Source organism: Oncorhynchus keta, unplaced genomic scaffold, assembly GCF_023373465.1.
Source record: "Oncorhynchus keta strain PuntledgeMale-10-30-2019 unplaced genomic scaffold, Oket_V2 Un_scaffold_139_pilon_pilon, whole genome shotgun sequence".
NCBI lineage: Eukaryota > Metazoa > Chordata > Actinopteri > Salmoniformes > Salmonidae > Oncorhynchus > Oncorhynchus keta.
This window is the reverse complement of record NW_026290780.1, coordinates 47,635-62,919: the sequence shown is the minus strand read 5'-3', so window position 1 is coordinate 62,919 and position 15,285 is coordinate 47,635. Positions and strand designations below refer to the sequence as shown.

Sequence of the window (15,285 nt, the reverse complement as noted above, 5' to 3'; positions counted from 1 at the left end):
CAGGTTATCCTTGTTTGAGAACCCTGGTTCACAGCTTGTGTATCTGTGTTAGCTTCAGGCTCCTCCCTCTACTTCTGTATCAGATCAGTCTTCCTGTCTGTGTCCTTCTCCTGGTCCCTGTCTACCAGTATACACAGCTCCCATCATGATCAGTCTTCCTCTGTCTGGATCCTTCTCCTGGTCCCTGTCTACCAGTATACACAGCTCCCTTCATGATCAGTCTTCCTCTGTCTGGATCCTTCTCCTGGTCCCTGTCTACCAGTATACACAGCTCCCATCATGATCAGTCTTCCTCTGTCTGGATCCTTCTCCTGGTCCCTGTCTACCAGTTCCTCTGTCTGGATCCTTCTCCTGGTCCCTGTCTACCAGTATACACAGCTCCCTTCATGATCAGTCTTCCTCTGTCTGGATCCTTCTCCTGGTCCCTGTCTACCAGTATACACAGCTCCCTTCATGATCAGTCTTCCTCTGTCTGTCTGGATCCTTCTACTGGTCTCTGTCTACCAGTATACACAGCTCCCTTCATGATCAGTCTTCCTCTGTCTGGATCCTTCTACTGGTCCCTGTCTACCAGTATACACAGCTCCCTTCATGATCAGTCTTCCTCTGTCTGGATCCTTCTCCTGGTCCCTGTCTACCAGTATACACAGCTCCCTTCATGATCAGTCTTCCTCTGTCTGGATCCTTCTCCTGGTCCCCGTCTACCAGTATACACAGCTCCCTTCATGATCAGTCTTCCTCTGTCTGGATCCTTCTCCTGGTCCCCGTCTACCAGTATACACAGCTCCCTTCATGATCAGTCTTCCTCTGTCTGGATCCTTCTCCTGGTCCCTGTCTACCAGTATACACAGCTCCCTTCATGATCAGTCTTCCTCTGTCTGTCTGGATCCTTCTACTGGTCTCTGTCTACCAGTATACACAGCTCCCTTCATGATCAGTCTTCCTCTGTCTGGATCCTTCTCCTGGTCCCTGTCTACCAGTATACACAGCTCCCTTCATGATCAGTCTTCCTCTGTCTGGATCCTTCTCCTGGTCTCTGTCTACCAGTATACACAGCTCTCTTCATGATCAGTCTTCCTCTGTCTGTCTGGATCCTTCTACTGGTCCCTGTCTACCAGTATACACAGCTCCCTTCATGATCAGTCTTCCTCTGTCTGGATCCTTCTCCTGGTCTCTGTCTACCAGTATACACAGCTCCCTTCATGATCAGTCTTCCTCTGTCTGTCTGGATCCTTCTCCTGGTCTCTGTCTACCAGTATACACAGCTCCCTTTATGATCAGTCTTCCTCTGTCTGTCTGGATCCTTCTACTGGTCCCTGTCTACCAGTATACACAGCTCCCTTCATGCAGCACAGTCACTCTATTGGACATCTCCACTCTGGGTTGGTAACTAGGTACATGTGTCAAGTCTATTCCAACCTGGATACTGTTGCTAGACACTCCCCCAAACAGCCAGGCATTTCCAGTTGTAATGGTTGACTCAAAAGTTTTAAAATGACCTTGGTTGTAAAAATGTCACCAAAAGACAATGCTAGCAGGGTTTATTTAACTATGTTATCTCAAAAAAAGGGATATTCCCTATTTGAACTTGTACAGCACATGAAAAACAGACCATATGGGTGTTGAACTGTGGCAATGGGGTGCACATTTTAGGAGAAGGTATGTATAGAACTGTGCCTGTTTATACAACAAAAATATGTGAGAGTTCTGTACTCACTGCACCAGAGACACTCAGTCTACTACAGTAACGTAATTTCATGATACTGAACTCTGGAAACTACTACTGCTTATTCTGTGTGGGATGCAACACTCTGACGGTAGAAATGTAGCCTATAGAGCTGTCTGTCTGGTCTCTCCTGTTGTTTATGTATAGAGTAGTTCTCAGCTGTTCTGTAAGTTTGTTTTCTATCTGAGCGTTTGGTATCCTACTCGCTGCCCTCTGAACTGTCCATCTGGTGAGTGACTGTTGATAAACCACTATCTCTACAGCCGGTTTCGACAGTATTTTAGAAGCATAGACTACTTATTGTCGGGAAGGAATTTCCACTACGGGTTTCATTATGCTCCTCCTCCTCTTTATCGTACTTAGTCAAATAAACGTGCAATGTGCCAATGAAGACAACGAGACGTCTGCGTATTAACCTAGGAAAATATTTGACCATATGACTGATTTCCACAGATAACATATGTTTGAGTTGCAACCACTACGCACAAGCGAACTCCGAATTTCCAAGAGAAATGGACGGAGGGAGCAAAGACGTGCGTCAAGAGATCAGAAATACGTTTGACGAAAACGACATATTCAGACTGGATATTGGAGAAACTAGATTAGTAAACTCTCAATATGGCTAATAAAATCACATTAATAATCGTAAACAATCATAGCTACCTTGTCTTTGAATCCTAAACCCAGGTCCGTTCTCTCATCATGAAGTTAATTGTCTCCAAGTCGCCCCCCCCAAAAAAAACCAAAACTCTCCTTCAGAAAACTGCAACCCTGTCGCGCATGGAGATGGCGCCTCTGACATCCGTGCTGTAAAAGGTAGCGTACAAACTCTCCGTAGACGTATCGTCCAATGATTAATAGGCTACAAGCCCGCCGTTGATTACTTCACTTTTTGTTAAGCGAAATGTTCACTAATAACTTGAGGCCAAACGAGGTTTATTCCAGTTTAGAGTTGAGATTCTGTCATCGGGAGTTCCTTATCCTTCCTCCTCGCACCGGTGACACAACTTTGATGATTGACGGCTGGAAGACTCCTCCTAAAAAAGGTATGACGTTGCTTTTGTTAGGCCGATGTACCCCGCTCAGGAGTTGAAAACAAATCGGTTTTTTTTCTAATTCAAAAGGCAGTAAAACAAAAATGATGGAGTGAGTTTTAGTAAAAAAATACCTTGATGTAATAATTTGTTATAGGGACATATGTGGTAGGCTAATGCTACATGCACACAGGTTATCGTCATAAACTACATTTTACATACACCTTGATCACACCGACAGTGTTATTGCGCCAAATGGTATGCAGCGTCATCTGGATATGTGGGACATTCACCTTCTGCTACCATTTCTGTCAATTTGATGCATACATTAGATCACTGTAGGTGTGATCGAGGCGTTAGTATTCACACTCCATGGCCTCCATCTCAACAAAAAGAATGAAGCTACACATTAGCAACTTCTTCTGTGGTTTTACTACATGAACCTCACCGTAATGCCCAAGTAGAACAAGTCCAAAGCATCACACTGCACAGTGATTTAGAACAGCACCAAATAAAGCTGTAGGCCCCTTTCTCCCCGCCACCTCTCCCTTCTCCTCCCACCTCTCCCTTCTCCTCCCACCTCTCCCTTCTCCTCCCTCCACCCACCTCTCCCTCCTCTTCCCTCTCTCCCCCCCACCTCTCCCAACTCTCCCACCCCACCTCTCCCTCCCTCTCCCAACTCTCCCACCCCACCTCTCCCTCCCTCTCCCCCCCACCCCACCTCTCCCTCCCTCCCTCCCTCTCCCACTCCTCCTCCACCTCCCTCTCCCCACCTCCACCTCCCTCTCTCTCCCACCCACTCTCCCTTTGCTCTCTTTTCACCCCCACCCCCTCTCTCTCTGAACAGGGACATGTTGAAATTCACGTGGCTGTGCTCAGTGTGCTACGATGACTATCTCTGCCATGCTAATGTGGTGGTGGGGGAACACATGGGTCGTGGGTCCCTATATAGTGCACTACCTTTGACCAGGTCACATAGGGCTCTGGTCAAAAGTAGTGCACTAATTAGGGAATAGGGTGCCATAGGGCTCTGGTCAAAAGTAGTGCACTAATTAGGGAATAGGGTGCCATAGGGCTCTGGTCAAAAGTAGTGCACTAATTTAGGGAATAGGGTGCCATAGGGCTCTGGTCAAAAGTAGTGCACTAATTTAGGGAATAGGGTGCCATAGGGCTCTGGTCAAAAGTAGTGCACTAATTTAGGGAATAGGGTGCCATAGGGCTCTGGTCAAAAGTAGTGCACTAATTAGGGAATAGGGTGCCATAGGACTATAGTCAAAAGTAGTGCAATAATTTAGGGAATAGGGTGCCATAGGGCTCTGGTCAAAAGTAGTGCACTAATTAGGGAATAGGGTGCCATAGGACAATAGTCAAAAGTAGTGCACTAATTTAGGGAATAGGGTGCCATTTGAGAAGCAGTCCTAACCCGCAGGTGTACTGCTGTATCAAAAGTAAGTATGTGTTATTGTCAGTTAGACAACAACGCCTCTGTAAAAACCACACTGACTGACTGGAAGATCACATCTCTCTACTAGACCCTTTCTCTTCAAACTATTTGTTGGCCTTTATGAATGTGTCTATAAAAAAATACGATGCCTTTATTATCCCTGTGGGGAAATGTTGGTTGTGTCTCATACATAAATACACATCATCTAACATATACAAGGACATACAGACGGAAAAATACAGGTGGAAAACGTGCAGTGTGTTTTATTCCAGGACCGGTAGGTATATTGTACATTGACAATAGCCTAATGATTTACAGTGATACCAGCTCAATGACATGCTCATCCATCATGCAAATGTCCCTGATTAGTTCGGCGCCTCATTAATAACATCGAAATGACAGTTTCAAGTCATTTTTTTAAAAGACAAATGTAAATGTGTCTATTGTAAAAAAATATATATACATTTTTAATGCTTCTTATAAAACAGGTTAGCTGAGAATGTCCCAAAAAGGACACGCACACGACCATGGGTCACAAGGCCGTGTGGGGTTGTCATTCTAAATGGCCAGACAGCTAGCAACAATGACAAGGAAGTGGCATGTGGGGAATCGTAAGTGGATCGATTCAGCTAGTTTTATCTTGTTCTTCATTTTTTTATTTAACGTTTGTATATTTAACTAGGCAAGTCAGTTAAGAACAAATTCTCATTTACAATGACGGCCTACTGGGGAACAGTGGGTTTAACTGCCTTGTTCAGGGGCAGAACAACAGATTTTTACCTTGTCAGCTCAGGGATTCGGTCTAGCAACTTTTCGGTTACTGGCCTAACAATCTAACCACTAGGTTACCAGCTGGTTACTGGCCCAACAATCTAACCACGAGGCTACCTGCTGGTTTCTAGCCTAACAATCTAATCACTAGGCTACCTGCTGGTTACTGGCCCAACACTCTAACCACTAGGCTACCTGCTGGTTTCTAGCCTAACAATCTAACCACTAGGCTACCTGCTGGTTACTGGCCTAACACTCTAACCACTAGGCTACCTGCTGGTTACTGGCCCAACACTCTAACCACTAGGCTACCTGCTGGTTACTGGCCCAACACTAACCACTAGGCTACCTGCTGGTTACTGGCCCAACACTCTAACCACTAGACTACCTGCTGGTTACTGGCCCAACACTAACCACTAGGCTACCTGCTGGTTACTGGCCCAACACTCTAACCACTAGGCTACCTGCTGGTTACTGGCCCAACACTCTAACCACTAGGCTACCTGCTGGTTACTGGCCCAATGCTCTAACCACTAGGCTACCTGCTGGTTACTGGCCCAACACTCTAACCACTAGGCTACCTGCTGGTTACTGGCCCAACACTAACCACTAGGCTACCTGCTGGTTACTGGCCCAACACTCTAACCACTAGGCTACCTGCTGGTTACTGGCCCAACACTAACCACTAGGCTACCTACCACCCCATCTTGTTTTAAGGTGTTTTGGTTAATGGCTAAAATTCGCTCGCTAGCTAACCAACAACTGTAACGATGTATCTGAGAGACAACAAGTGCTCATTGTGCAACTTGATTAATGTTTTCAATGAACATAGGAGACTAAATATAGTTGACATGTTGTCAGCAGTCTAAGCCAACCCCGTCTGTTGCTAAACAACCAACCCCTCTATGTGTGGGTGTTTGTATTAGTTGTGTATTTACAGTAGACCTACTCTCAGTACTCTTTTCTCTCTCTCTCTGTGTGTGTGTGTGTGTGTGTGTGTGTGTGTGTGTGTGTGTGTGTGTGTGTGTGTGTGTGTGTGTGTGTGTGTGTGTGTGTGTGTGTGTGTGTGTGCGTGCATGTCTGTGTTTGTGTGTTTTGAGGGAGTTTCTCCTTGAGGCAGATGGGTTTTTCCTTTAGACAGATGGGTCTCTCTCTCTCATTCATCATGTGTAGTAGGCAGCACCACAGCATGGGGGGACCCCGCTCTGCTTCCCCAACCAGAGAGCACCTCGTGGGGGAAGAAGTCTGTGCTGAGGGCACACTCCCTTCTGGGTCTCTGAGCCACAGCTGCACAACACGAGGGCAACAACAGACCTTTCTTGTGAATTCTATTTCATAACTACTGTCTTTAATTTCAGAGACAAATCATTCTTCAAGGATTTCACGCTTTTTCAGTTGAAGTTTTTAAGCACAGTTTTCTTTCCAAGATATCCTTTTCAATTTCTTAAGGCCTTATATTAAACAATATATTTCGGCAATATGCACAAACTCTGTCTATTTAGTTATTTATTTATGGCAAGACTGTTGAACTGTCATCTCAGCCTGTGTTATTTTCACAACAAAAACAATATCAGTTGCAAAATAGAAAGCAAATACTTTGGATAAAGCTCAAGACCACTCACAGTAAGGTCTGCCCCCGGCCCTCACAGTAAGGTCTGCCCCGGCCCTCACAGTAAGGTCTGCCCCCGGCCCTCACGGTAAGGTCTGCCCCCGGCCCTCACGGTAAGGTCTGCCCCCGGCCCTCACGGTAAGGTCTGCCCCCGGCCCTCACGGTAAGGTCTGCCCCCGGCCCTCACGGTAAGGTCTGCCCCCGGCCCTCACGGTAAGGTCTGCCCCCGGCCCTCACGGTAAGGTCTGCCCTATCAAGGCTGAGTGGCTTCAAGTGTGAGGTGTGGAGAGCCAGAAATCTTGCTTGTTTGTTGGTGACCAAATACTTATTTTCCACCATAATTTGCAAATAAATTCATTAAAAATCCTACAATGTGATTTTCTGGATTTTTTTTCTCATTTTGTCTGTCATTGTTGAAGTGTACCTATGATGAAAATTACATGCCTCTCTCATCTTTTTGGTGGGAGAACTTGCACAATTGGTGGCTGACTAAATACTTTTTGCCCCACTGTATATATATATATTCGGCTCTATTTACGCACAGATTTGCTACATGAGGCTTATTTGATTGAATATAAAGATGTTACAAATGCACTGATATAAGTGGACACATGGCATAAAAAAACTGTCAATGGAAACACTCCCACACACAGGGGATACACTTAAAGCCAAAGTGTGCTTCCACCATTTTGAAGTAGTCAACTGGGTGGGGATTCCTGAGTTGGGAGCAATCAACCAATGAAGAAAATGTACTACTTGGCACTGCCCATGTTGACAGACACTATAATGGCACAGATACAAAGATGAATGTGCCATCTCTATGGCCTGTTTACATGTACATCTGCTCTCACATTGGATAGAATGGTCCCACCTCTTCCCTTCCATCTTTGAGGACATGCATTTCCATTGTTAGAGCGGTCACTTGACCATCTTGTCAATATGATAAACAATCTTTGTGAACAATGACAAGAGGTTCAACACAGAACCACGTCTTAAACTAAGCTAGGCTGCCTTATTTATACAACTAAAAGGGTTCACAAAAAGGATGATAAAAAACTGTCAATGGAAACACGCCCACACACAGGGGATAAACTTAACTTAGACTGGAACTTAACTTATACACTAAACAGCTGGGCTGATATCCAACCGACTGTCCTTTACGGCTTTTCTGCAGTCAGAAGTCCATGACCATGTGCTTCCGCCAAATGTCAGGCAAGCTCAGCATCCAGCCAAGAGCTTCTCCTGTGCTGAACTGAAGCATCCCCTTATAAGCCCCAGGTCTATTGCAGCCTAACAAGACTGAGTGGCTTCAGGTATGGGGCTTGGCACAGCAGTCTAACAGGGTTGAGTGGCTTCAGGTACGAGGCGTGGAAACGCAGTCTAACAAGGCTGAGTGGCTTCAGGTGCGGGGCGTGGCACAGCAGCCTACCAAGGCTGAGTGGCTTCAGGTGCGGGGCGTGGCACCGCAGCCTAACAAGGCTGAGTGGCTTCAGGTGCGAGGCGTGGCACAGCAGCCTAACAAGGCTGAGTGGCTTCAGGTGCGAGGCATGGCACTGCAGCCTAGCTTGTTGCAGCCTAAATATGCTGGTTGTGGGGCGTGGCTGATGCCTCAAACAGTGTCATTCCCCGGCCACACCACAGGGGAGCACAGCACTAGGTGTTCCTCGAGTCCAGGTGGGAGAGGGAAGTGTGCAGTGAGATTGTGTAGTCCGTAGATCTATTGGGGTGGTATATGCAAATTGTAGTGGGTCTAGGGTGTCAGGTAAGTTGGAGATGATATGATCCTTAACTACCCTCTCAAAGCACTTCATGATGACAGTGCTATGGGGCGATTCCTGCCAAGGCAGCAGCTACTCTTCCTGGGGTTTATTATGGATCCCCAGTAGTTCCGGCCAAAGCAGCAGCTACTCTTCCTGGGGTTTATTATGGATCCCCAGTAGTTCCGGCCAAGGCAGCAGCTACTCTTCCTGGGGTTTATTATGGATCCCTATTAGTTCCTGTCAAGGCAGCAGCTACTCTTCCTGGGGTTTATTATGGATCCCCAGTAGTTCCGGCCAAAGCAGCAGCTACTCTTCCTGGGGTTTATTATGGATCCCCAGTAGTTCCGGCCAAGGCAGCAGCTACTCTTCCTGGGGTTTATTATGGATTCTTAGTAGTCCAGGTGCGACAAAACTATGGCCTGTAGGATATGCCTTGTAGATAGTGTTGTTAAAGCAGAGTGGAGCTTTATTATGGACAGACTTCTCCCCGTCGTTGCTACTGTTGTATCAACATGTTTTGACAATGACAGTTTACAATCCAGGGTTACTCCAAGCAGTTTAATCACCTTAACTTGCTCAATTTCCACATGATTTATTACAAGATTTAGTTGAGGTTTAGGGTTTAGTGAATGATTTGTCCCATATACAATGCTTTTAGTTTTTGGAATATTTAGGACTAATTTATTCCTTGCCACCCATTCTGAAACTAACTGCAGCTCTTTGTTAAGTAATGCAGTGATTTCACCCACTGTAGTAGCTGAAGTGTATAGTGTTGAGTCATCTGCATACATACACACTGACTTTACTTAAAGCCAGTAGCTTGTCATTAGTAAAGTTTGAAAAAAGTAAGGGGCCTAGACAGCTGCCCTGGGGAATACCTGGTTCTACCTGGATTATGTTGGAGAGGATTCCATTAAGAACACCTTCTGTGTTCTGTTAGACAGGTAACTCTTTATCCACTGAAAGTCTGTTGTCAATTTGTTTACAGTAAAATAGCATTGTATCTGGTCAAACAATTATTTCCCAAAGTTTACTTAGGGTTGGTAACAAGCTGATTGGTCGGCTATTTGAGCCAGTAAAGGGGGCTTTACTATTCTTTGGTAGCGGTTTTACTTTTGCTTCCCTCCAGGCCTGAGGGCACACATTTTCTCGTAGGCTTAGATTGAATATATGGAAAATAGGAGTGGCAATATCGTCCACTATTATCCTCAGTAATTTTAATTCCAAGTTGTCAGACCCCGTGGCTTGTCATTGTTGACAGACAACAATTGTTGAACCTCTTCCACACTCACTTTACGGAATTCAAAAGTGCAATGCTTGTCTTTCATAATTTAATCAGTTATACTTGGATGTGGAGTGTCAGCGTTTGCTGTTGCCATATTATGCCTACATTTTCTAATCTTGCCAATGAAAAATAATTAAAGTAATTGGCAATATCAGTGGGTTTTGTGATGAATATTCTTTACATCAACAACATAGGAATCACTAGAAAACGTATTGTCTGACCTCTTCTACACTATATTTGTAAAGAACAATGCTGAAGACAAGAAGAAGGTACAGGGAGTGAACATTTAATGTAATACAGACATGAAACAGAACATGAACAGTGTCTGGACAGGGGAAAAATAACGACATCAATGCTGACACAGGGAACAAACTGAGGAGCAGACAGAAATAGAGGGGGTAATCAATAAAGTAATGTTGTCCAGGTGAGTCCAATATTGACAGCTGCGCGTAATCATGGTGACAGGTGTGTGTAATGAAGGGCAGCCTGGCGCACTCGAGCACCAGAGAGGGAGAGCGGGAGCAGGCATGACAGTACCCCCCTCCCTCTAGGGGCGTCACCCGGGGTCCCACCTGGGCGAGCCTGACGGGCCGGCCGAGGCATGGGCAAGCCGGCAGAGGCGTGGGAGCCTGGCGAGCCGACAGAGGCGTGGGAGCCTGGCGAGCCGACAGAGGCGTGGGAGCCTGGCGAGCCGACAGAGGCGTTGGCGTCTTGGTGAGCCGGCTGAATCATGATGTGGGGTGGGTGCCTGCCGAGCCCACCAAGACAAGAAGACCTCTCGACCCAGCTAAGGCATGGAAGCCTGACGAGCCAGCTAAGGCATGGAAGCCTGACGAGCCAGCTACGGCATGGAAAACCGACGAGCAGCAGCACGGCCAGGTGGACTGGGGACAGCAAGGAGTCATCATGCCAGGTAGTCTTGAGGCATGGTCCTAGGGCTCAGGTACTCCAAGGGAGAGAAAGAGAGAATTAGAGAGAGCATACTTAAATTCACACAGGACACCGGATAAGACAGGAGAAGTACTCCAGATATAACAGACTGATCCTAGCCCCCGACACATAAACTACTACAGCATAAATACTGGAGGCTGATGTGGTGTCAGCATTCTTTACGGATCGACGCTGGAGACGAGAAGCGGGTACAGGGAGTGAACATTTAATGAAACACGGACATGAAACAGAACAGGAACAGCGTCTGGACAGGGGAAAAATAACCACATCAATGCTGACACAGGAAACAAACTGAGGAGCAGACAGAAATAGAGGGGGTAATCAATAAAGTAATGGAATCCAGGTGAGTCCAATATTGCACAGCTGAACGTAATGATGGTGACAGGTGTGTGTAATGAAGGGCAGCCTGGCGCCCTCGCGTGCCAGAGAGGGAGAGCGGGGGTAGGCGTGACAATATTAGGCCCAGCCTTTGGAACTTTTCCTGGATATGGCTACTATATCACTACATCCGATGGATTTGGATACTGCTTTAAAGCTAATTTTTGCAGCATTAATAAAGATGTGATCAATACCTGTTGAGGATTTCATTCCTGTGCTGTTTGTAACTACCCTGGTAGGTTGAACCAACCTGAACCAGGTTGCAGGCACTGGTTACAGGTTGAAGCTTTTTCCTGGCTTGATGAAAGCCAGTCAATATTTCAATCACCCACAAAATATACCTCTGTTTATATCACATACATTTAAGCATTTCATACATGTTATCCAGATACTGATTGTTAGCACTTGGGGGTCTACAGCATCTTCCCACAAGAATGAGCTTTAGGTGAGCCAGATGAACCTTTAGCCATATTACTTCAACAGTATTTAATAACATGATATCCTCTATAAACGTTACAGGAATGTGGTCCTGAATAAAAACAGCAACACCTCCGCCATTGGTATTTCTGTATTTTCTGTAGATTTTCTGTAGATGTTATAACCAGGTATTGCTACCACTGTATCAAAAGTATTTATCTAACTGAGTTTGAGATTGTCAGAATATGAATGTCATCTGTTTCTAGATAGTAATTGATTGTGGGCTATTTTTTGCACTTTTCTGGGATACTTTTTTTTGTTGCTTTACTGGGAAGCATAGCAGAAGTAGACATGCTCATGTTATTTATGTTAGTGTCGGGTGAGCTGCACACAGTGGACTTCCTACTAGGGCACACCGCCTTAGTGCTAACAGTATAACGCTGCATCATAGGCACATGATACTGTATACTATAGCTGTGGGATCAGCAGAGGCATTCAGGGCAGTAAGAGGGACATAAATGAGGTTACTAACATATTCCAACGCCCCTGGGATAATATACATTTGTTGAAGCATTATGACAACTCAGTAACACAATGGTAGGGATTAACTGAGCTGGGCTTTGGTAATTGATAAGCCATTGTCTCAACGCACCCTTATAATGTTGTGAAAGGATCCAGGAAACCAAATTATTTGGGTGGATCCCATCCTCTTTATAAAATGTGTTTTGTTTCCAAAAGGTATCGAAATTGTCAACAAAAGTTACACCAATTAAACTGCAATAATCACGTAGCCGTTGTGAAGAGAAAGAATCATCCTGCTAAAGCGTTAAATGCCACGATTCAGAGATGGCACAGGATGGGTCTTTTATTAGTTTCTAGCAGAGAATCAATCACCTCTTTAAAATCCAGTTTTAACTGTTCAGAGAGGCCCTTCATAATGTCATTAAAACCCACATGGACTACGATAGAATCGATTTACATGGGGCTGTAACGATCAATGTTGGAAGGATGGTCGGACCAAGATGCAGCGTGGGGTAGGTTAATCCTTTTTATGATAATAACCGGCACAAAACAACAGAGTAAGCAACGAAACGTTCAGCTTTGTGTAACGGCGTTCGTCTGTCGAAAGAGAAGCGGACCAAAATGCAGCGTGGTGGTTACTCATGTTCTTTAATGAAATAGAAAGATACATGAAATAACTATATTATATATATATAACAAAACAACAAACCTATACAGCCTGTCTGGTGAAACAACTACACAGAGACAGGAACAATCACCCACGAAAACACTCACAGAATATGGCTGCCTAAATTTGGTTCCCAATCAGAGACAACGAAAATCACCTGACTCCTCAGGCAGCCATAGACTAATTAGTCACCCCACAAAACCCAAAGACAAAAAACACACCACAATAACCCATGTCACACCCTGGCCTGACCAAATAAAGAAAGAAAACACAAAATACTAAGACCAAGGCGTGACACTTTGTAGGTCTAAAAGCAACAATACAAAATCAAGATCCCACACATATGGAAAAAATAGGATCCCCAATCAGAGACAACGATAGACAGCTGCCTCTGATTGGGAACCATACCAGGCCAACATAGAAAATAAAAAACTAGACTATCCACCCAAGTCACATCCTGACCTAACCAATATAGAGAAATAAAAGGTTCTAAGGTCAGGGTGTGACAGGGACGTAGAACATTTTGGAGCAGCTTAGTAACGTAATTTCCTCAAACTCCTGGATAGGACAATGTTTTTGGACCAGGAACAGTGACATTTCTTACCATGGAGCTGCCTAAAATCATGGCTGGCGAGAAGGACAAGAAAATCGGCCCACTCCCATGCTTCACAGGATTCAAAGAAATCTTTAAGGACGGGCGATGGGCAGGATAACTTGAGCCTGTAGCTCCCAGCGCCTGGTGCAGGCGTTCGGCAGATGGTGCAGGTGTTCGGCAGATGGTGCAGGCGTTCGGCAGATGGTGCAGGCGTTCGGCAGATGGTGCAGGCGTTCGGCAGATGGTGCAGGCGTTCGGCAGATGGTGCAGGCGTTCGGCAGATGGTGCAGGCGTTCGGCAGATGGTGCAGGCGTTCGGCAGATGGTGCAGGCGTGCGGCAGATGGTGCAGGCGTTCGGCAGATGGTGCAGGCGTTCGGCAGATGGTGCAGGCGTTCGGCAGATGGTGCAGGCGTTCGACAGATGGTGCAGGCGTTCGACAGATGGTGCAGGCGTTCGACAGATGGTGCAGGCGTTCGGCAGATGGTGCAGGCGTTCGACAGATGGTGCAGGCGTTCGGCAGATGGTGCAGGCGTTCGACAGATGGTGCAGGCGTTCGACAGATGGTGCAGGCTTTCGACAGATGGTGCAGGCTTTCGACAGATGGTGCAGGCTTTCGACAGATGGTGCAGGCTTTCGACAGATGGTGCAGGCTTTCGACAGATGGTGCAGGCTTTCGACAGATGGTGCAGGCTTTCGACAGATGGTGCAGGCTTTCGACAGATGGTGCAGGCTTTCGACAGATGGTGCAGGCTTTCGACAGATGGTGCAGGCTTTCGACAGATGGTGCAGGCTTTCGACAGATGGTGCAGGCTTTCGACAGATGGTGCTGGCTTTCGACAGATGGTGCAGGCGTTCGACAGATGGTGCAGGCGTTCGACAGATGGTGCAGGCTTTCGACAGATGGTGCAGGCTTTGGTGCAGGCGTTCGACAGATGGTGCAGGCGACAGATGGTGCAGGCTTTCGACAGATGGTGCAGGCTTTCGACAGATGGTGCAGGCTTTCGACAGATGGTGCAGGCTTTCGACAGATGGTGCAGGCGTTCGGCAGATGGTGCAGGCGTTCGGCAGATGGTGCAGGCGTTCGACAGATGGTGCAGGCGTTCGACAGATGGTGCAGGCGTTCGACAGATGGACAGAAGCCTCGCTCGATCCAGAGCACGGATGGAAGGTTGTCGACGACGACTTGGAAATCATAGGGGAAGGAGTAGGCATAGCAACCGCAAACACAGGTACCCACATCAATGAAGGTGAGGGAAGATCAGGCTCCAGACACAGGTACCCACATCAATGAAGATGAGGGAAGATCAGACTCCAGACACAGGTACCCACATCAATGAAGATGAGGGAAGATCAGGCTCCAGACATAGGTACCCACATCAATGAAGATGAGGGAAGATCAGGCTCCAGACACAGGTACCCACATCAATGAAGATGAGGGAAGATCAGACTCCAGACACAGGTACCCACATCAATGAAGATGAGGGAAGATCAGGCTCCAGACATAAGTACCCACATCAATGAAGATGAGGGAAGATCAGGCTCCAGACATAGGTACCCACATCAATGAAGGTGAGGGAAGATCAGGCTCCAGACACAGGTACCCACATCAATGAATATGCAGGAAGATCAGGCTCCAGACACAGGTACCCACATCAATGAAGATGAGGGAAGATCAGGCTCCAGACACAGGTACTCACATCAATGAATATGCAGGAAGATCAGGCTCCAGACACAGGTACCCACATCAATGAAGGTGAGGGAAGATCAGGCTCCAGACACAGGTACTCACATCAATGAAGATGAGGGAAGATCAGGCTCCAGACACAGGTACCCACATCAATGAAGATGCAGGAAGATCAGGCTCCAGACACAGGTACCCACATCAATGAAGATGCAGGAAGATCAGGCTCCAGACACAGGTACCCACATCAATGAAGATGCAGGAAGATCAGGCTCCAGACACAGGTACCCACATCAATGAAGGTGAGGGAAGATCAGGCTCCAGACACAGGTACCCACATCAATGAAGATGCAGGAAGATCAGGCTCCAGACACAGGTACCCACATCAATGAATATGCAGGAAGATCAGGCTCCAGACACAGGTACCCACATCAATGAATATGC

General features: G+C 46.5%; 1 protein-coding gene across 4 annotated transcripts in view; it reads right to left on the bottom strand.

Annotated features, from left to right (window-relative positions):
- The window catches only part of LOC118378386 (N-acetyllactosaminide beta-1,3-N-acetylglucosaminyltransferase 2-like), a 44,022-nt gene extending 41,274 nt beyond the window's left edge, over positions 1-2,748 (bottom strand). For all 4 annotated transcript variants that reach the window (XR_008127295.1, XM_052513735.1, XM_052513736.1 and 1 more), the window contains exon 1: positions 2,390-2,748. The gene's annotated coding sequence lies outside the window, so the exon portion shown is untranslated. The remainder of the gene's footprint in view (positions 1-2,389) is intronic.
- Positions 2,749-15,285: the final 12,537 nt, after the last annotated feature.